The sequence below is a fragment of the Tenrec ecaudatus genome, chromosome X (assembly GCF_050624435.1).
Source record: "Tenrec ecaudatus isolate mTenEca1 chromosome X, mTenEca1.hap1, whole genome shotgun sequence".
NCBI lineage: Eukaryota > Metazoa > Chordata > Mammalia > Afrosoricida > Tenrecidae > Tenrec > Tenrec ecaudatus.
This window is the reverse complement of record NC_134548.1, coordinates 125431589-125447865: the sequence shown is the minus strand read 5'-3', so window position 1 is coordinate 125447865 and position 16277 is coordinate 125431589. Positions and strand designations below refer to the sequence as shown.

The window sequence follows — 16277 nt, the reverse complement described above, 5'->3', positions numbered from 1 at the left end:
AATTATGCTGCATTCTAAATTGCAAGAAAAGTGTTGCTGAGAGGCTCGTATATATTTGAGGTCCCCTTTTAAAATCTTGGGGTAGAAATACAATTTCCCCATGAGCCTTGCTTTTTAATTTTTTTCCTTAGAAAATGCTACATCCTTCTGGAACTTGGAGCTATGTGAGCTCCTAAAATTATCATTTAAACTCAAGTTGTAATCAGTGTGGCTTTACTCCCACTTATTTTCTAGTTGATAGACCATATCGCCCCTCCAGCAGAGTGTCTATGCCAGTGATGTTGGGCAGGAGCCCAGTTGGAGGTGGCCCCAGTGTTATTTATCAGTTTATAGGCTGTAGAATCACAGTATATGTGATAATTGATTTACTCTTCATCATCCTTTGAGGACTGATAACTCAATTAGCATGTCAGATACTGACTGCATACCTCTTTCAAAAAATCCTCAAAGGTGATTTTTGTATTTTGGATTAGATGAGGTGTGAGAGGTATTCTTTGGTTTTGATTATATTTTATTAAAAGTTTTATTTCCTTGGACTATTCTCAGGAGAATGTTACCGTGAGAGTTTGATTTCTCTCTCTTTTTAATTGGTGAGTTTCACAGGAAAAAAATGATTGTATTATGAAGCAGACATGTGAGAAAATAAGAATTAAAAAGCCCAGAGTGAAATAATTCCGTCTTCTAGTCACTAGGTAAAGAGCCATGGGTGAATTAAGCATTGGGCTGCTAAACGCAGGGTCAACCGTTTAAAGCCACCAGCTGCTCCATGGGAGAAAGATGAGGCTTTCTGTTTTCATAAAGATTTACAGCTTGAAAAAGCCAAAGGGCAGTTCCCTTCTACCCTCTAGGGTCACTGTGTGTCAGAGTGAAGTCAGAGACGATGAGAGAAGGAGAGCTCCTTGGTGGGGAGAGAGTTCAGGCAGCTGCTTGGCAAGGCTGCCTGTGTTCAACTGCACATATCCCTGGTTTGGGGGAGGACCCCAGGGGTGACAAGAAAAGTGCTGTTATAGATTTGGGTTATGTTTTTAACTGGACAGGGCTTTTCAAACAGTGTTAATCTGACACCATGATGAGAAAGAAACTGTTTTGAGCTCACACACCTCTGCACAAGTTGAAGCAAACAATATTATGGATTTTTAATGTTTTCCTGCCTAAACCTCATATACCTACTAGCTTATACCTCCTAGCTTATGTGTGCTACTCTGTGGGGCCTTTGCCCATTCTTACATGATGTGGACCTCAGTTTTCCAGAGGGCATGAGAAAGAGTTGCACTAGAGTGCACGTTCAAGTTTCGTTGCTTGCTTCTTATTTGAATGTATTATTTTGAGAATGGTCTCATGAATGTTAATCATTTTTCAGGATAAAGTTTTAGCTGCTGCTTTGGGGTCATTTTCCGCAAGCTTGCAACTGAAGAATGAAGTCGATATTCTTTGTCTCAATAACGTTTATACGTTCATATTTCTATGCTTGGTTATTTTAAAAGAGCCAAGGTATATCATTTACAAAATTCGAGTAGTATAAAAATGTGTTTCCCTCATTTTTTCTCTTGCTCTATTTTAATGGGATCTCCTCCCTCTGTTCTTTGTTAAGGCACTTAGAGACTTTCATTGATAGAGCTGTTTATAACAATGAAATATTATTTGTTCATCCCTCAAACTCTTTATATAAAAGGCAGTACCTGAATTCAATAAATAAAATAATCGCTTATTTGGCTAAGTGGTTATTGGACACAGATAGATACTGCCTTGTTGAAGATAACCCAAACGTTAGCAGATTTGTTTACAAACTCTATCTTTGCTACAATGCACTCATGTTCCAAACACAGAGAAAAATAATTTTTAATTTTCCCTTAAAATATGAAATCTTCTGTGTATTACAATGTTTTTCTCTGAAGTCACATGAAAACTGTATTCTCAGGATGATAGACAAATGGGTCGTCTTGTGAGTATTTTGATTTTCAAACCAAGTTAATTTGTGTTATTGAATAATTTAACAGAATACTTGTTGGTAGTGTTTGGAGTTGATGAGACTAATCCCTGCCCTTTGTGTGTCCATGATGAAGGTATTATAAAAACACTTCAGGATACTATGGGTAGTGGAAATTTCTTGTCCCTGAGTAGTGAGAAATAAACAGGTTTATGAGATCAAGGAAATTACTTAGATATTCCTATAATAATATTATCATAGCTGAATTGTATTCAACTCTTTTAAGGATCACTTTCCAGGATAGTGGAACCATGTGTAAGAGACACCTAAATAAATGAAAATTGACCTCTGCTTTTTTAGGGTGAATATTAGGCATCTACATGCAGAAGGCCACTGAAGACAAAGGAAATAGCACAAGGCTTTTTTTTTTTTCCAATTTAATCATTTTATTGGGAGCTTGTATAACTCATCACAGTCTATACATCCATCCATTGTGTCAGGCATACTTGTACATTTGTTGCCATCATCATTCTCAAAACATTTACTTTTTACTTGAGCCCTTGGTATCAGCTCCTCTTTTTTCCACTCCCTCCCCGCTCCCTCCTCCCTCATGAACCCTTGATAATTTATACATTATCATTATTATTTTGTCATATCTTACACTGTCAGATGTCTCCCTTCACCCACTTTTCTGTTGTCCATCCCCCAGGGAGGAGGTTATATGTAGATCCTTCTCCCTTTCCACCCAACCCTCCCTCCACCCTCCTAGTATCGCCACTCTCAGCACTGGTCCTGAAGAATTACTGAATTTTGAGTGCCTTACTGGACAGGGATGGATAATAGAAGAAAGTTTCATACATAGCTAACTAGTTGCTCTTGAATCTCTGAGGCAATACCATGTTTTGATGCGAGTCATGTGGAAATTGTGATTTTAGAAAACCATACAACCCTCTCGTGCATTAGTTTCCTGTGTGCACTGAGCATGTTATACGAGCATGTGCCTGCTATTCATGTGGGTATGCTAAATATGAAACCTGTGATAAATTGAAGGGCTGGTGCTTGTTTTCCTAGATCAGAATCAGGACAATAGAATGGGAAGTTAGTTTCTCCCTAGAACCAAGACCATATTATTTGAATGTGTAGTATTGCATCCAGCAGGCAGGAATCCAACACAGCTCCCCCAAACATATATTGGAGTAGTGGTCCCTGCCGTGAAGGAAGGTCAGTCGGAAATGAACGACGTTGAGAAGAAGTGGATCACCAGAATTAAGGTAGCAACATTGCCTTATTTAATTGATATGTGTGTTAGTCTTGCCTGTGTTTTGTGAGTCATGGACACACATATGTGTATAAAGAGGTTTATTTACAAGAGCAGTTGTACATTAAGAAAAAATTCCAACCCAGTCCAGTCCAGGGTCATAAGTCTGATATTAGCCCATATGTCTGATACCAATCTATAAAGTTCTCTTCAGACTCATGAAACACATGCAATAAAGTCAAATTCAGGATGATCACAAGCCAGCGGGTAGAAAGTCTTTGGGTCCAGTGACGTTATAAGCATCACAGTGCTGGCAGGGGTGTCTCTGCGGCTTCTCCATCTTCAGTGGTCTGGATGCATCCATGTGGCTTGTCCGGCTGAGGGCATTAGGGTAGTTCTACGTGTCTTGTCAGCTACAATGTTTCCAGGGGGTGAAGTAGTGAGTGTGAGTCACTCTTGCCTCCAAGAAGGAATACTGGATTTCCCAGAATTCTCAGGAGAAGGCCATGCCCACACAGAGATCTCATTGGCGTTCTCCAGATTGATAGGCTAGACCCCACCCTTACACTCTTAATCCTCAAAATGACACCAAATTATGTGACTACCACAATATGTGCCTAAATCCTTACCCCAGTTGCAAGTTATAGTTAAATGTGTTGTGCCTAATGGAAAGCGAATACATGTACACAGTCTGACTATGGAACGAGGCAAATAATCCATAACAGTGTTAAATAGATGGTACAGAAGTTAGCTTTCTCTTCGGATAAAATATGATGCCTCAGCTCTCCATTCTCTATTATGTTTTCAAGGTTCTAATGGATGCATTGGAACCCTCTCATGGGAAATAACAATTCTTTAACCAGCCATGTTAGAAATCTCACACACTCCCTACCCCAAACTGCCAGTCTTCCCTCTCCATCACTGCATTCATTGCCAGTTAAATAGCTTTTAAGGTGCAGTGAGTGTCAGCAGTCTTCTGGGTGCCCTGGAGGAAGATGAGCTTTGCCTGGGCATTCATTCTAAATTAGGCATAAAGGTTAGTGCTCAATTGTGACGATTTGCAAATTATATTTTCAAATACCTAACCATCTTAAAGCTACTTTCCAAAAGCTGAGTATTAATACTATGCAGAATTCTCATTGGCTTCAGTAAAAGTTGCCTACATTTTGGGTCGGAGGTGCCTTAGAATGGAAAAACAGCTATAACAGCAGATGATCAAATGTTCAGTGGCAGTGAAAGCACACAAGGGAGCTGTGTTTTGGAATTTTAAAATGTTGAAATCAAAGAGAACATAAAAATAGTAGTAGGGAAATATAGCCCGTTATGGCTCACAGACTATAGAGATGTGGCCACAGTCTGGAAAATCGACTATTTACACACACACCCCCTCCCCAATCTAACTTTAATAAAAAGAAATGGAGGCCATTAGTGACATTACTGAATGATTCCGTTAAGGGCAGTTCATTAAAATATGAAATGCATCTGCTACTTTTAAGTGCTGATTTGAATAGATGATGAACTCTCTGGTGAGATGGGTAGCCAAGAAACAAAGGTCAAGTATTTAGATGTAATAGCAATTGAAAGTAAAGATGCACCAGCCCTGCAATTATAATGTGCTAATGTGGAGAAAGATTCAGTTTACAATTAGCAAAGCATGTGCATGGGAGGACTCACTTATGTTTGGAAGGCCAGAGAAGGGACTCCTGGTGAATATCTAATAACAAAAGAAATAACATGATAATTTAAGCACCCCTCACATTTAGTTAAAACATGTTTTTTTATGTAGCACAATTAAGAAGTTAATGGAGGGAAAATTATACCTTAGAAAATAACTTAGTTGACTCCAACGATGGGTTTTAGGGGAGGCTTAGGGTGTTGAGAGGGGAGATATGCCACCGTTTGGTTGACTACAATGTGGGTTTGAGACAGAGGTCAATCCTGGTAGAATTTATTCATTCTTACACCTCCTGCTTCTTCAGTCCATAAACACACGCTTACTGAACGCTTACGGATGTGGAAGCATATGATGTTGGGGGAAGAAACGCCATGGAAACTATTTGGGACAGGCGAAACAACAGGAAACATCAAGTTGGATTATTGCCTAGCAGTGTGAGTGAGTCTTCCAGGTTCGGTGTACATCCTGGAAGGCTCTTTAGGGGAAACTGTCTTTGGATACTGAACTGGCAAATAGGGACAACAAGGTAGCACTCTTGGCTTTGCCTCCATATGAGTTGTCTGAATTTGGACATAAGTTTTCTCTGCCTCGGTCTCCTTGTCTATAAAGAGAATACTTCTGGAATGCTGATTGCCCTAGCCTCACATGGATGAACTCGGGATTAATTAGATTAAAGAAGTGATCAGGGAAGCACGTTAAAGCTCCTCAGAGGTGGGCACAAAGTGAGCAGGAAGAATAACAATGCAAATGTCAGCTGTAGTTGGGGTTCATTGTAAATGGGTCACTTTGTAAAAACCTGGGAGAATACTAATTTTAAAGAGCCTGACAAAGACTTATGACTAATGCATTTACATTTTTAACCACATTTTGAGATGAGCACCTCAGTGTTGGCTTCTAGTACTCTTTAGCCCCACATGGTGAAGGATTTGGAAGGCTCTTGCATTGACAGGAGGATTGCGACGCAAGGAAAATAGAAAAGAAAAGCAGTAAGTGAATGAATGGAATTAAAAAAGGCAATCTTCCAGCAGGTTCCTCATCTATGAAAAATATCCCGGAGATGTCTTTTGGATTTTATATTTTCCTTCGTAAAAGATAACCGTTCCCTGAATTTATCCAATTTTTAATTGTTTATTTACAGGGCAGGTAACTGTTGTTATCTTTCCTTACCCCCCCAAAAAAAATCTTCCCTCCATGATTAGAAGAGACCAGATGCCCTCGAACCAAGTTCCAAATTTCCCAACTGCCTTCTCAGGAAGGAGAAAATTGTCCCTGCGAAGTGGGGGCAGGCAGCCCAGGGGACAGTTGGATGCCAGTGAGAAACCTGGAGGATGATCATTAGGACACTTCACCAACCCAGCCCAATCCTCACCTTCTCTTTCTCTGAAGCTCCATGGTCGTCTAAGTCTCACTGCTTTCTAGTCTTCTCGTTCCAAAGGAAGAAAGCCCTCACACAAGTGTATGTAAAGTGCTAGCCGTTCCACTGGCCAAGGGACCTATAGCTCGGAATTCTGACTCACTGCTAGGCTTCTTTCCACACCAAATGGTAGAAAGGGGACTTTGGGGTAGTACTTGAGCACCAGAAAGAGAATGAGAAGGTGACTTTGCGCTTCTCTTTGAGAAACCATTCTCGAGTCTGGGTGCGCATGTGCAGAAACACTCAGCAAAGCATGTGCACACTGAGGTACATGTACTCTCCTAAGCACTACAGCCTGCTGTTAGGTACATTGTGGCCTAGCAGGGCACAGCCACCAGAAAGGAAGGAGAAATGTAAAGGAAAGGCATGCATTAGATGGAACATTAGTGGAGGTCTACCAATGATATTGGAGGATGCACAGTGGGCATGGGGGTCTGATTGCTCAACAGATTGAGGAAGTGGGAAATCTTGCATCATGAAGCCTGGCACGGTGCCATGTTGTGCATGTAGTATCCCATTTGCTCTTATCAATTTTCCAGGGAAGTAGCTATTATTTTTATTACCTTCATTTTACAAAGGCAGGCCTAGGCACAGGGAGGTCATGTGCATTCTGTATCCAAGGTCCTACAGAAAGAATTTGGAGTCCGGCCAGACTTGTGTGACTACATAAGCTTTGCTGTTAAACCCCTTATTTGTGAGGTTGCTTAAGAATAAGTGGAGGGTAAAAATGAAGGCGAAGAATTGTGATCTGTGACATGGGGGAGCTAAAGTGTGGAAGTGCTGAACAAGAAAAGAAGCTAGACTTAATAGGGAGAAGAGTTAGATGTCAGTTAAAGGGATTGTGGAAGAAAAGGTTTGCGGATATCTTAGTGGCTCTTATTTGTGTACCTTCTCCAGTATGAACAATGACTAACTGAAAGTGAGAGATTTTCATTTCAAAATGAAAATAAAGTTGCCCTTTTCTCTCTTTTGATAGATGCTAGAATGATGCCTTCACGTCTATTCTGATTCATGGTGACCTTATGCACAACAGAACTGAATTATGCCCAGCCCTCAATCAACCTCACAGTCACCAGCATGTTCCGGGCTATCTTTACAACTGTTGAACCTATCCATCTTACCAAAGAGCTTCCTCCTTGCAGTCCCTCTACTTCACCAAACCCGATGCCCTCTTCCATTACTAATCCTTCCTGGGGACATGTAAGCAATTTGGACAGTGCGCTGTTGGGATCCATAAAAAAATTTCCTTGGTTACTTATTGGAAATAGGTCATCTGGCCTTTCCAGTGTTTCTTAGTCTGACACCTGTTCCCTGTGGGTGACCTTGCTAGTATTTTGAATACTGACAGAATTGCTTAAAGCTCAGTGTATGTAAAATTGATGGATTGACTTGATGTAGAGTAGTTGAGAGGCCAGGGCACAAAGTTTCTATATAGTATCTAAAGATGGAATAGGTGAATATATATATATATATGGATAACCCCCCCACACATATATATGAACACCCCACCTAGGAACATCAGAAACACCTCAGGAAAACCAGTATATCTCAGTATTGCTGCTTATGTTATTTCTGGGTGATACCTAAACAATCTCTACAATTGTTTAGAAATTTCCTAATGCCATCATCTAGTAATTCTGATCAGTGACTACCACATGGAAAACCCAGAAATAATGCTGGTGCCTGTACAATCACATGGCATCACTCAACTAGGTTAATCAATCGAATCACTCTCTTTTTTTTCCAGAAATGGAATGCCACAAGCAGAGCGTGGGCTTGCCATTTGTACGTATGACTAGAGTAGAAAGGAGGCCAGTTTCCATTGTGGGGCTCTTTTAACATTGTTGGGGCTTTGTGAGTTCCTTTGGTGCAACAGATCTGACTGGAAAGCATCTTTCCATCTCCACTGCACAGCATTCTTTCTACAAATCCATTTCTAAGACCTGAACTTTTTTGCCCCTCTGTGCCTCTATGAAATACCTGGTTGCATTGGCAATGGGAATAATAACAATATAAATGATGCAGTCAGTTCTAAATGCCCCCACCTTTTTTAACCATCTGCCATGAATCTTGCATCCTGACAAGGGCTTGACCTTTGGAGAAGCCAACATCTCTTGGGTCTCTCCTGTGGTACATTTTTATCTCCCTGATATTTTTGAAGCTATTTGCCTGCGCTAATGATGTGCCATCCAAACAGGTCACTTCTTCACTGATTTCTCTTCATCTGCATATTCTTTGGAAACCTATTTGGTATGGACAGGATCACCTATGCTTTTAGAGATTCTTTTCCTAACAGATTTCTATAGAGCAGCACTTCCACCTCATTTGCAATATGTCAAAATGAAGCGGAATCCCTTGAGAAGTTTCTCAGTAACAATGCAGAAGAAAATCTCAAAGCAAAGTTGTCTCTACTTTCCTTATTTTTTATATTTGCTAGTCAGAGAGACTCCCCTTTATTAACTTAATTGACAAAAAGAAACTCTAGTTGCGTTTCTCTAACTCACAGAAGTATGCCCGCCTGCATGTAGCCATGCATAATACTTACTAAGCACTTACCGTAACATGAGATGTGCATCTTTGTAAGCACTTTGCATGCATTAGCTTTGAAACATCCAGAGGGTGTTATTAACTTCATTTCACATGTGAGATAATTGAGGTCCAAAGTGTTCACTGTCTATAGTGTGGAAGTTGCGTTTCAAAACCAGTGTGCTTGACCCTGGAGTAGAAGTTTTTAAACAGCCCACTGAAAATGGTTAGGGTATAGGTTAAACAGCTTTAGCAAATGGGGTTGTTTTTAAAAGATATATGTTTCTCTTTGTTTTCCTACACTAGGAAGAGCTGCTGTGCTCTGGGAGATTGCATAAGAACACTGGTTACTTCCATTTTATGCCCTCGCCCTCTAGTTCTGGGATTGCCCATTCTCTGTATAGTCAAAACCCAATTACTACTGCAACTGCATTCTGGCCCTAGGAAAGAGCAAAGAAAGACAGAGTGAATGGGGATAAATACTGCATGCTTTAAAAGCAGGAAAGGTGTGCATCTGGGTTGTATCCTCTCACCATACTCATTCAAGATGTATGCTGAGAAAATAATCTAAGAAGATGGACTACATGCGGAAGAATGCTGCATCCGAATTAGAGGGAGTTTCATTGTGTCATATGAAGATTATGCAACCTTGCTTGCTGAAAGCTAAGAGGACTTGATTTACTGATGAAGAGCAAACATTTCAGTGTTCAATATGGACTATATCTCAGTATTAAAGAAATGAAAAATCCATACAACTGGACCAATAAACAGTATCACACTAAATGGAACATCATTTGAAGGTGTTAAGAATTTCAATTTTTCTAGGATCCATAATCAAATGAGATATTGCAATTGGGCATGCATGCTGAAAAAAAATTTTATTCACATGTATACTTACCTGGCAGGGGAGATGCCATGATCATGAAAGTGGCTTTGCCAGGATGAGGCTTATCCATTGCACTCCGGATGTGCCGACCCCTGCAATTTCCCCAAATGTGGTAAACTTGACTGCATATTTTGTGGTAGTGGGGGACTGCGTTTGCGCTCTCCCCTGAAAAAAAGAAAAAAAAAAGATTTCATTCAAGTGTTAAATTCCAAAAATGTCACTTGGAAAATTAAGATGCATCTGACACTAGCCGTGGTGTTTTCAATTTGTATATGTATAAAAAAGCTGGGTAATAAATAAGAAAGACTACAGAAGAATTGGTGCTTAGAGTTACGGCATTAGCAAATGAGCAAATCTGTTTGGACAGAAGTACAGTCAACATGCTGCTTAGAGGGGATGATGATGAGACTTCATCTAACAAGCTTTGAACATGTCATCCGGAGCGAGCAGTCTCATGAGACAGCTTAGCCAAGGAGCGGGCCAGCAAAAAAGCGGAGGCCCTTCAAGAACATGAATTGACACCGTGGCGGTAACAGTGGACTCAAACACAGGCAGGACTGGCCCAGGCCAAGCAGTAGTTTCTTCGGTTGTGTACAGGGTGTCTATAAGTGGGAACTGACTCTGTGACACCTAGAGCCACATCTGTTCTTTGTAAGGACGTGAAGCACAAGATACACACATCGCTTCTGTTCAAATTCTATTGGCTGCCCGCAAAGCAACGTCTATCTGGGACGCTGGGAAATAGAGTCTAACTGAGTAGCCATGTGTGGCTGGAAATGGGAAGAGGTTCTCTAACTGAAAGAAAAAAAAAAAGAGGGGCAACTACCAATCTGCCACACTGCTGTAATGCTTGGTATAATTCATCACCTTAACCTTGGCAATCATGTAGAGGGCATCCGTAGGACACTGTCTTCTGTGGAGGAGAGAATCGCCTGAAGTCACACACAAACGGATATGGTTCGAGAGTGAGAAGTGTTATACAGCAACTGTGTCAGTTTAAATACTCGTGGTCATGTTCGCCGAGTTTTATGGCCCATCTTATGAAGTTCTGTTTGGGGACATTGATTATCTCAGTCTTTATGCACATGTCAAATCTCTGTGTGCTCTGTAGTCGTTTGTCAGTAATTCCGCTCATGATATTCACAACTGGAATCATCAAAAAGTTATTCCTTTTCTTTTGACTCTTTATTCTGTAAATATGCTTCTTGGCTGAGCATATCAGGAGACTGTGGTCCCTAGAATATTGGCAATGGTTTTGTGGTGATATAGGAACCCTGGTTGCATCGTGGTTATGCATTCGGCCGTGACCTGAGAGGTCAACAGTTTGCAACCCCAAATTGCTCCTCACGAGAAAGAAAGGGCTTTCTACTCCAGTAAAGAATTACAGTCTCTGACACTCACAGGGTGTCCTACCCCGTCCTATAGCGTCACTATGAGCCGACATCAGATTTTCTCATTTCTGGGCCCCACAGTGTGTCAGTGTGCAGGCTGTCGGCAGTAGGTCCCATGGTTTTAGAGCAACTCTAGCGGCGTCCGAGGTAAGAATGGGAAACAGGTGCCCTCCCGCGACAGCCGCGGAGACGCTGGATTCACAGAAGAGGGTCACTCACCTCCCAGAAGTGTATATGGTTAAGTGATTTCTAAGGCCAGTAAAGAGTCGCTGGGTATCTCACAGACAACGACCATGCTCAGTTGCCACCTGAATGGCTGGTGACTCCAGTTCCCCCAAAGCCGCTTCTGAAGAAAGCCTAGTGATCTACCTCTGTAAAAAACAAAAATTTGCAAACCCCAGGAAGCACTGTTATACGAGGTCGTGGGGATTCTGAAGCGACTCGACAGAAATTGTTATTATTTAAAAAAAAAATTTTATTGTGTACAACCGGTTAGTAGGTTATATGTTCTGCCACAAACCAAAAAGGGCAGCAGTTAGAAACCACCAACTGCTCCACAGGAAAAAGGTGAGGCTGTCTCCTTCCAAAAAGATGTACAATCTCAGAAACCCACAGCGGTGACTCTACTCTGTCCTACAGGGTCGCTATGCACCAGAGTTGACCCAGTGGCAGGAAGGTTAAAATGAGTCCGTCGCTCTCCGGGAGTCCTTGGGTGGCACAGATACTTAAATGCTCTGCGGCTGGCCCAAACCTTGGAGGTGCCAAACCACCCAGAGTTTCTCCTCTGAAGACAGGGTTTGCAACGTCACAGCCTGGACAACACTCCACAGCAGTCAAAGTGGAGTCGGTGGCAAAACAACAACAAGAAGTAGCATTTTTAGCCTTTTTTCAGGGAAGTTGCATGCTGGGCCTTGGGAATGCAGTTTCCCCCCCAGCTGGGTGCAAGTGCACACACTTGTTCAGAAGAATTCTTAAAGCCACGGAAGAAACTGGATAGAGGAGGAAAACAAGACTATCATAGAAGCAACTGAAAGTGTTCTCTGTGAGTTCCCATTTTAGTGGAGAAATTAGTGGGTGGGTGGGCAGATGGATTATTTCAACTGATCTCCGAAGAAATGTGGAGGTGGGAGACTTGAAAAGTATTCCTCGCATGCTTCAGAGCTTCTAGGAGGATGTCCTAGATACAGACTTACTGTGCTCAGGCTGATTCTGACCCAGAGCAACCGTATCGAACTTGGCAGGACAGCCTCACGGAAGCAAAGTAGCACATCTTTCTCCCCTGGGTTGGCTGGTGGGTTCAGACCCCCATGCTTAACTAATGGTGCCATCACACCTTCCTCAAAACCATCCAGGAGTGGCTTCTCTATAAACATTATTGAAAGTGACCACTTTCTAAATGGAGAGGCCAATGTAGTTGTCCATGCTTTTCTCTAGCACCCAGTGGTTCTCAACCTTGCTCCTGCCACAATTCTTTAATACAGTTCCTCATGTGGTGGTGACCCCCTGACCATAAAATTATTTTCGTGGCTACTTCATAACTGTCATTTTGCTACTGTTATGAATCGGGTGATTCCTGTGAAAGGGTCGTTGACCCTCAAAGGGGTCACGACCCACAGGTTGAGAACTGCTGCTATAAACCAATCAACCTACTCTGTTCTTAGGCCAGTGGGGCCAGAGAATATTCTGCTCATGGGCTCCCTATCACCAGGCCAGTTTCCGAATTCATTTTTACTTATCTCAATACAGCTTAAATGTCAAGGCTGCCTATTTAATTGGCAATGATCCCTATTGAATTTATAACTTATGCTGAAAAGGTGGCTGCTCGTAGCTGTTTTTATAGAATAGTTGGTGTTTTATTTGGGCTTAAATCTGTTTTTACTGCTCAAATCCTGTCAGAAGATACATTATCCGTACCGTAATTTCTACTGCTCCATGTACAGGTTATCTCTATACTATGACAGCTCTGTATCTTCAGTGTCAGATACACGGCTCCCAAGTCATACTAGATTTACACATTCTATTATAGTTCTATTGAACAGCCCTTAATCTGCAAAGAAGAAAACATGCGACAACCAGCAAATTTTATCCCCTGGCATTTAATGGGACTCTTACTTGGCAAGTGTGGACAATGGTATTAGAAATAGTCCAATGAAATCTGGCTGGCTTTGAAAAGATTTTGAGAGGTGAACCCTGTGAAAGCCAAAATCTGGTTGATACTTTACATTTTAATATTGCCATCAAGAGCCCTGGCGGGGCTGCACAGTAGGCGTCTCGGGCATTGAGCCATGAGATTGACTCTTCAATCCAGTCCTGGCCTCTAGGACAAATGGACAAGGAGGTTGGTTTCCACACAAATTTCTAGCCTGGGAACCCTTTTATAGGGTGGCTAGGCATCAGATTCAACTCAATGGCAGTAGAGTATTGCCATAAGACAAGAGCTACACCACCTCTCTTTACTGGCATGCCCCTCTCCCACTGCCAAGGAGTCTTGCTGAAAGTAAGGAGTTCCGGTGGCATAGTGGGTTACATTGTGTTGCTAATCCACAGGTCAGGAGTTTAAACCCACAAGCTTCTCCGCAGGAGAAAGATAAATCTACTCCTGTCGCTGTCCTACAGGATCATTATAAATTGGAATTGACTTGATGGTAGTCCTTTTTTTTTTTTTTTTACAGTTTGCCTAAGGTAAGCCTTGTTTCAGTTACTGGAGGGCTGGAACTTTGTACGACAGTTGGGTAGTCAGGTACACATGTACTTTCTAGAATAACTTTACTCAGTGATTGTATATGAGTATCTTTCAAAGGATGTCTTTTCAGTCTTGAGAACTTTGGATCTATGCAGCAGCGGGCTGCATTAGAATGGGGCTGTTCACAATGAATCGAATGTTCAGAGTTTAAAGGATGAGGGAAAGCCGCGTGTTCTTTTACAGCTGGAATTTTGAGGTAGGTAATGCCTGATACTAAGGTCAGTTCTTATTTTCTTACTACTTCCACCCTCAAAGGCAGTGTAAATGTGAGATAGCAAGCGATGGGACAGAGACTATTACCCATGTTCTCATTTGTATCTTGGGGTAATACCTGCCTTGCAGAGCTGTGGCGGGGATGAAATGAATATAAAATTATAAAAGATATTGAATAAGTGGTTGTTGGTGGTGGAAGTTTCTGAAGAGAAAGTTGGCTGAACTAATTTCAGGGGATTCACACATCACCTTGCACGTATTTTCTGATCTTTTAGTATCTCTCGCAATCTCTTCTCTGAATCTTACCTTTTTGTCTTCGATGACAGGCAGTAAGGGAAATGGCTTGGTGGGTTAAGAGTTTGCCTGCAAAGTCAGCTGGGCAAAACCACCAGCAGCTCCCTGGGAGAAAAAAATGAAGCTTTCTGCTTCTGTAAAGATTTTTACCCTCTGACACCCAAAGGGGAAGTTCTACTCTACCTTTTAAGGTTTCTAGGCGTCAGAATCGACCTACTGGCAGCGAGTTGTGTTTGCGGTTAGAAAGACATTGCTCCATATTTCTTTACTCTAGAGCAGTGGTTCTCAAACTTCCTTATGCCACGACCCTTTCATACAGTTACCCATGTTGTCGTGACCCCCCAACCATACAATTATTTCCATGGCTACTTCATAACTGTCATTTTGCTACTGTTATGAATTGGGTCACCCCTGTGAAAGGGTCGTTCGACCTCCAAAGGGGTCGTGACCCAAAGGTTGAGAATCGCTGCTCTAGAGTTACTCAGTACTTCTTTTTATGTTCTCTTGGATATCTTTACCTTGTGCACATCTCTAAATATCTAGAACTATACTCAATAACTTATTCATGAAGGTCCTCAGAAAGCCTAAGCAGTGACCAGATCAAAGACAAAAAGGAATTTGTGTGAGAGAGAAAGGGGACAAAAAATTGGAAAATCACCATTTATGATGACAAGAAACCCTGTCTTGAGCATTTCTTTGATGTCTCACAATGGAAGTAGAAAAGGTTCTTTGCTGTTCAGGGATTCTCTCCTTTTTCCCTTTAAAATAATAAGTATGGAGATTTGAAAAAACAAAAACAGAACCAGAGGCTAGCTATCAGGTTACATCAAAGCAAATCCTAGCACAAACCAGGGTTTGACATCTTTGCATTGACTTAGTTAATTCAGCACCCACATTTATTTTGTAGCCATGAGCTCTTAACCTAAAGGCTAGTGGTTTGAACTCACCCAGGGGTTCAGTAGAACAAAAGTCTAGCAAACTGCTTTCATAAAGTTTATAGCCCTCCCCCAGTCAGCCCCCCGCACCTCCCCAAAGACTCCCCTGGAGCAGACAAACTGTGTGACCCATGAGGTTGTCATGCGTTTAAATCCACTTGACAGTAATGGGTTACCTTGTGCTTTCTCTGAGAAAGGAAGATGGATACCAAACCACACCAATCATATTGCCATCACATCTATCCCAACACAGAGCAACCCTCTAGGACCGAGTAGAACTGTCCTGTGGGGTTTCCAAGGCTGTAAATCTTTATGGATTCAGACTGCCCCATCTTTCTCCTACAGAGCAGGTCATGGGTTCAAGTCTCCAACCTTTTGATTCGCAACATAGAGCTTAACCACTGCACTACCAGGGCTACTGGGAAGATGCATGAATTATTTCCATTACTATAATATGGTTGGGCTTTGTTTGATACTGTTCTCTGTCCTCTCCCTTCTCATTCTGTTTCTTCAACTTTCTGTGCCCAATGTCTGACCTTGCATCTACCATTAGTTTCACAGTATTATTCTCTTTTCTTCCTGTAGCAGATACTTCCTGTTAGCATTTTGGATGCAATTGACTTGACAAAGTATTTGGTCCTATGGCTCAGAAGTTCTACTTTATTACAGCTGCTGCAGCATCTCCGTCTTATCTCTTTCTAAAGGAAAGATGAACCTAAGTAGGTACTCGGGCAAATCAAACTACCCAGATGCTGGCTTGATGTTATCTCAGAGAGACCTTTGCTTAGTTTGCGGAAGCAAATGTCATGCAGGCCTCCATGTGGCTTAGTATGATTTGTCACTTGAAATTCACACACGTTGTATATGAGGCCCTGGTTAAGTTTGACTTCTCATCATAATGCATTATAAGTCATTCTCTCAAACCCCTTGAGAGCAGAGGGCATTGACTTTGACATCTGCTCTTTGGAAGTAGCCAGTTAATACTTTAGTTGACTTGTCTGGTTCTTGATGACAT

General features: G+C 41.7%; 1 non-coding gene across 1 annotated transcript; it reads left to right on the top strand.

Moving 5' to 3' along the window:
- Positions 1-9690: 9690 nt before the first annotated feature.
- On the top strand, positions 9691-9854 carry LOC142435424 (U1 spliceosomal RNA). Its single transcript, XR_012781483.1, has one exon. It is a non-coding gene; the product is annotated as a U1 spliceosomal RNA (small nuclear RNA).
- The last annotated feature ends 6423 nt before the right edge of the window (positions 9855-16277 follow it).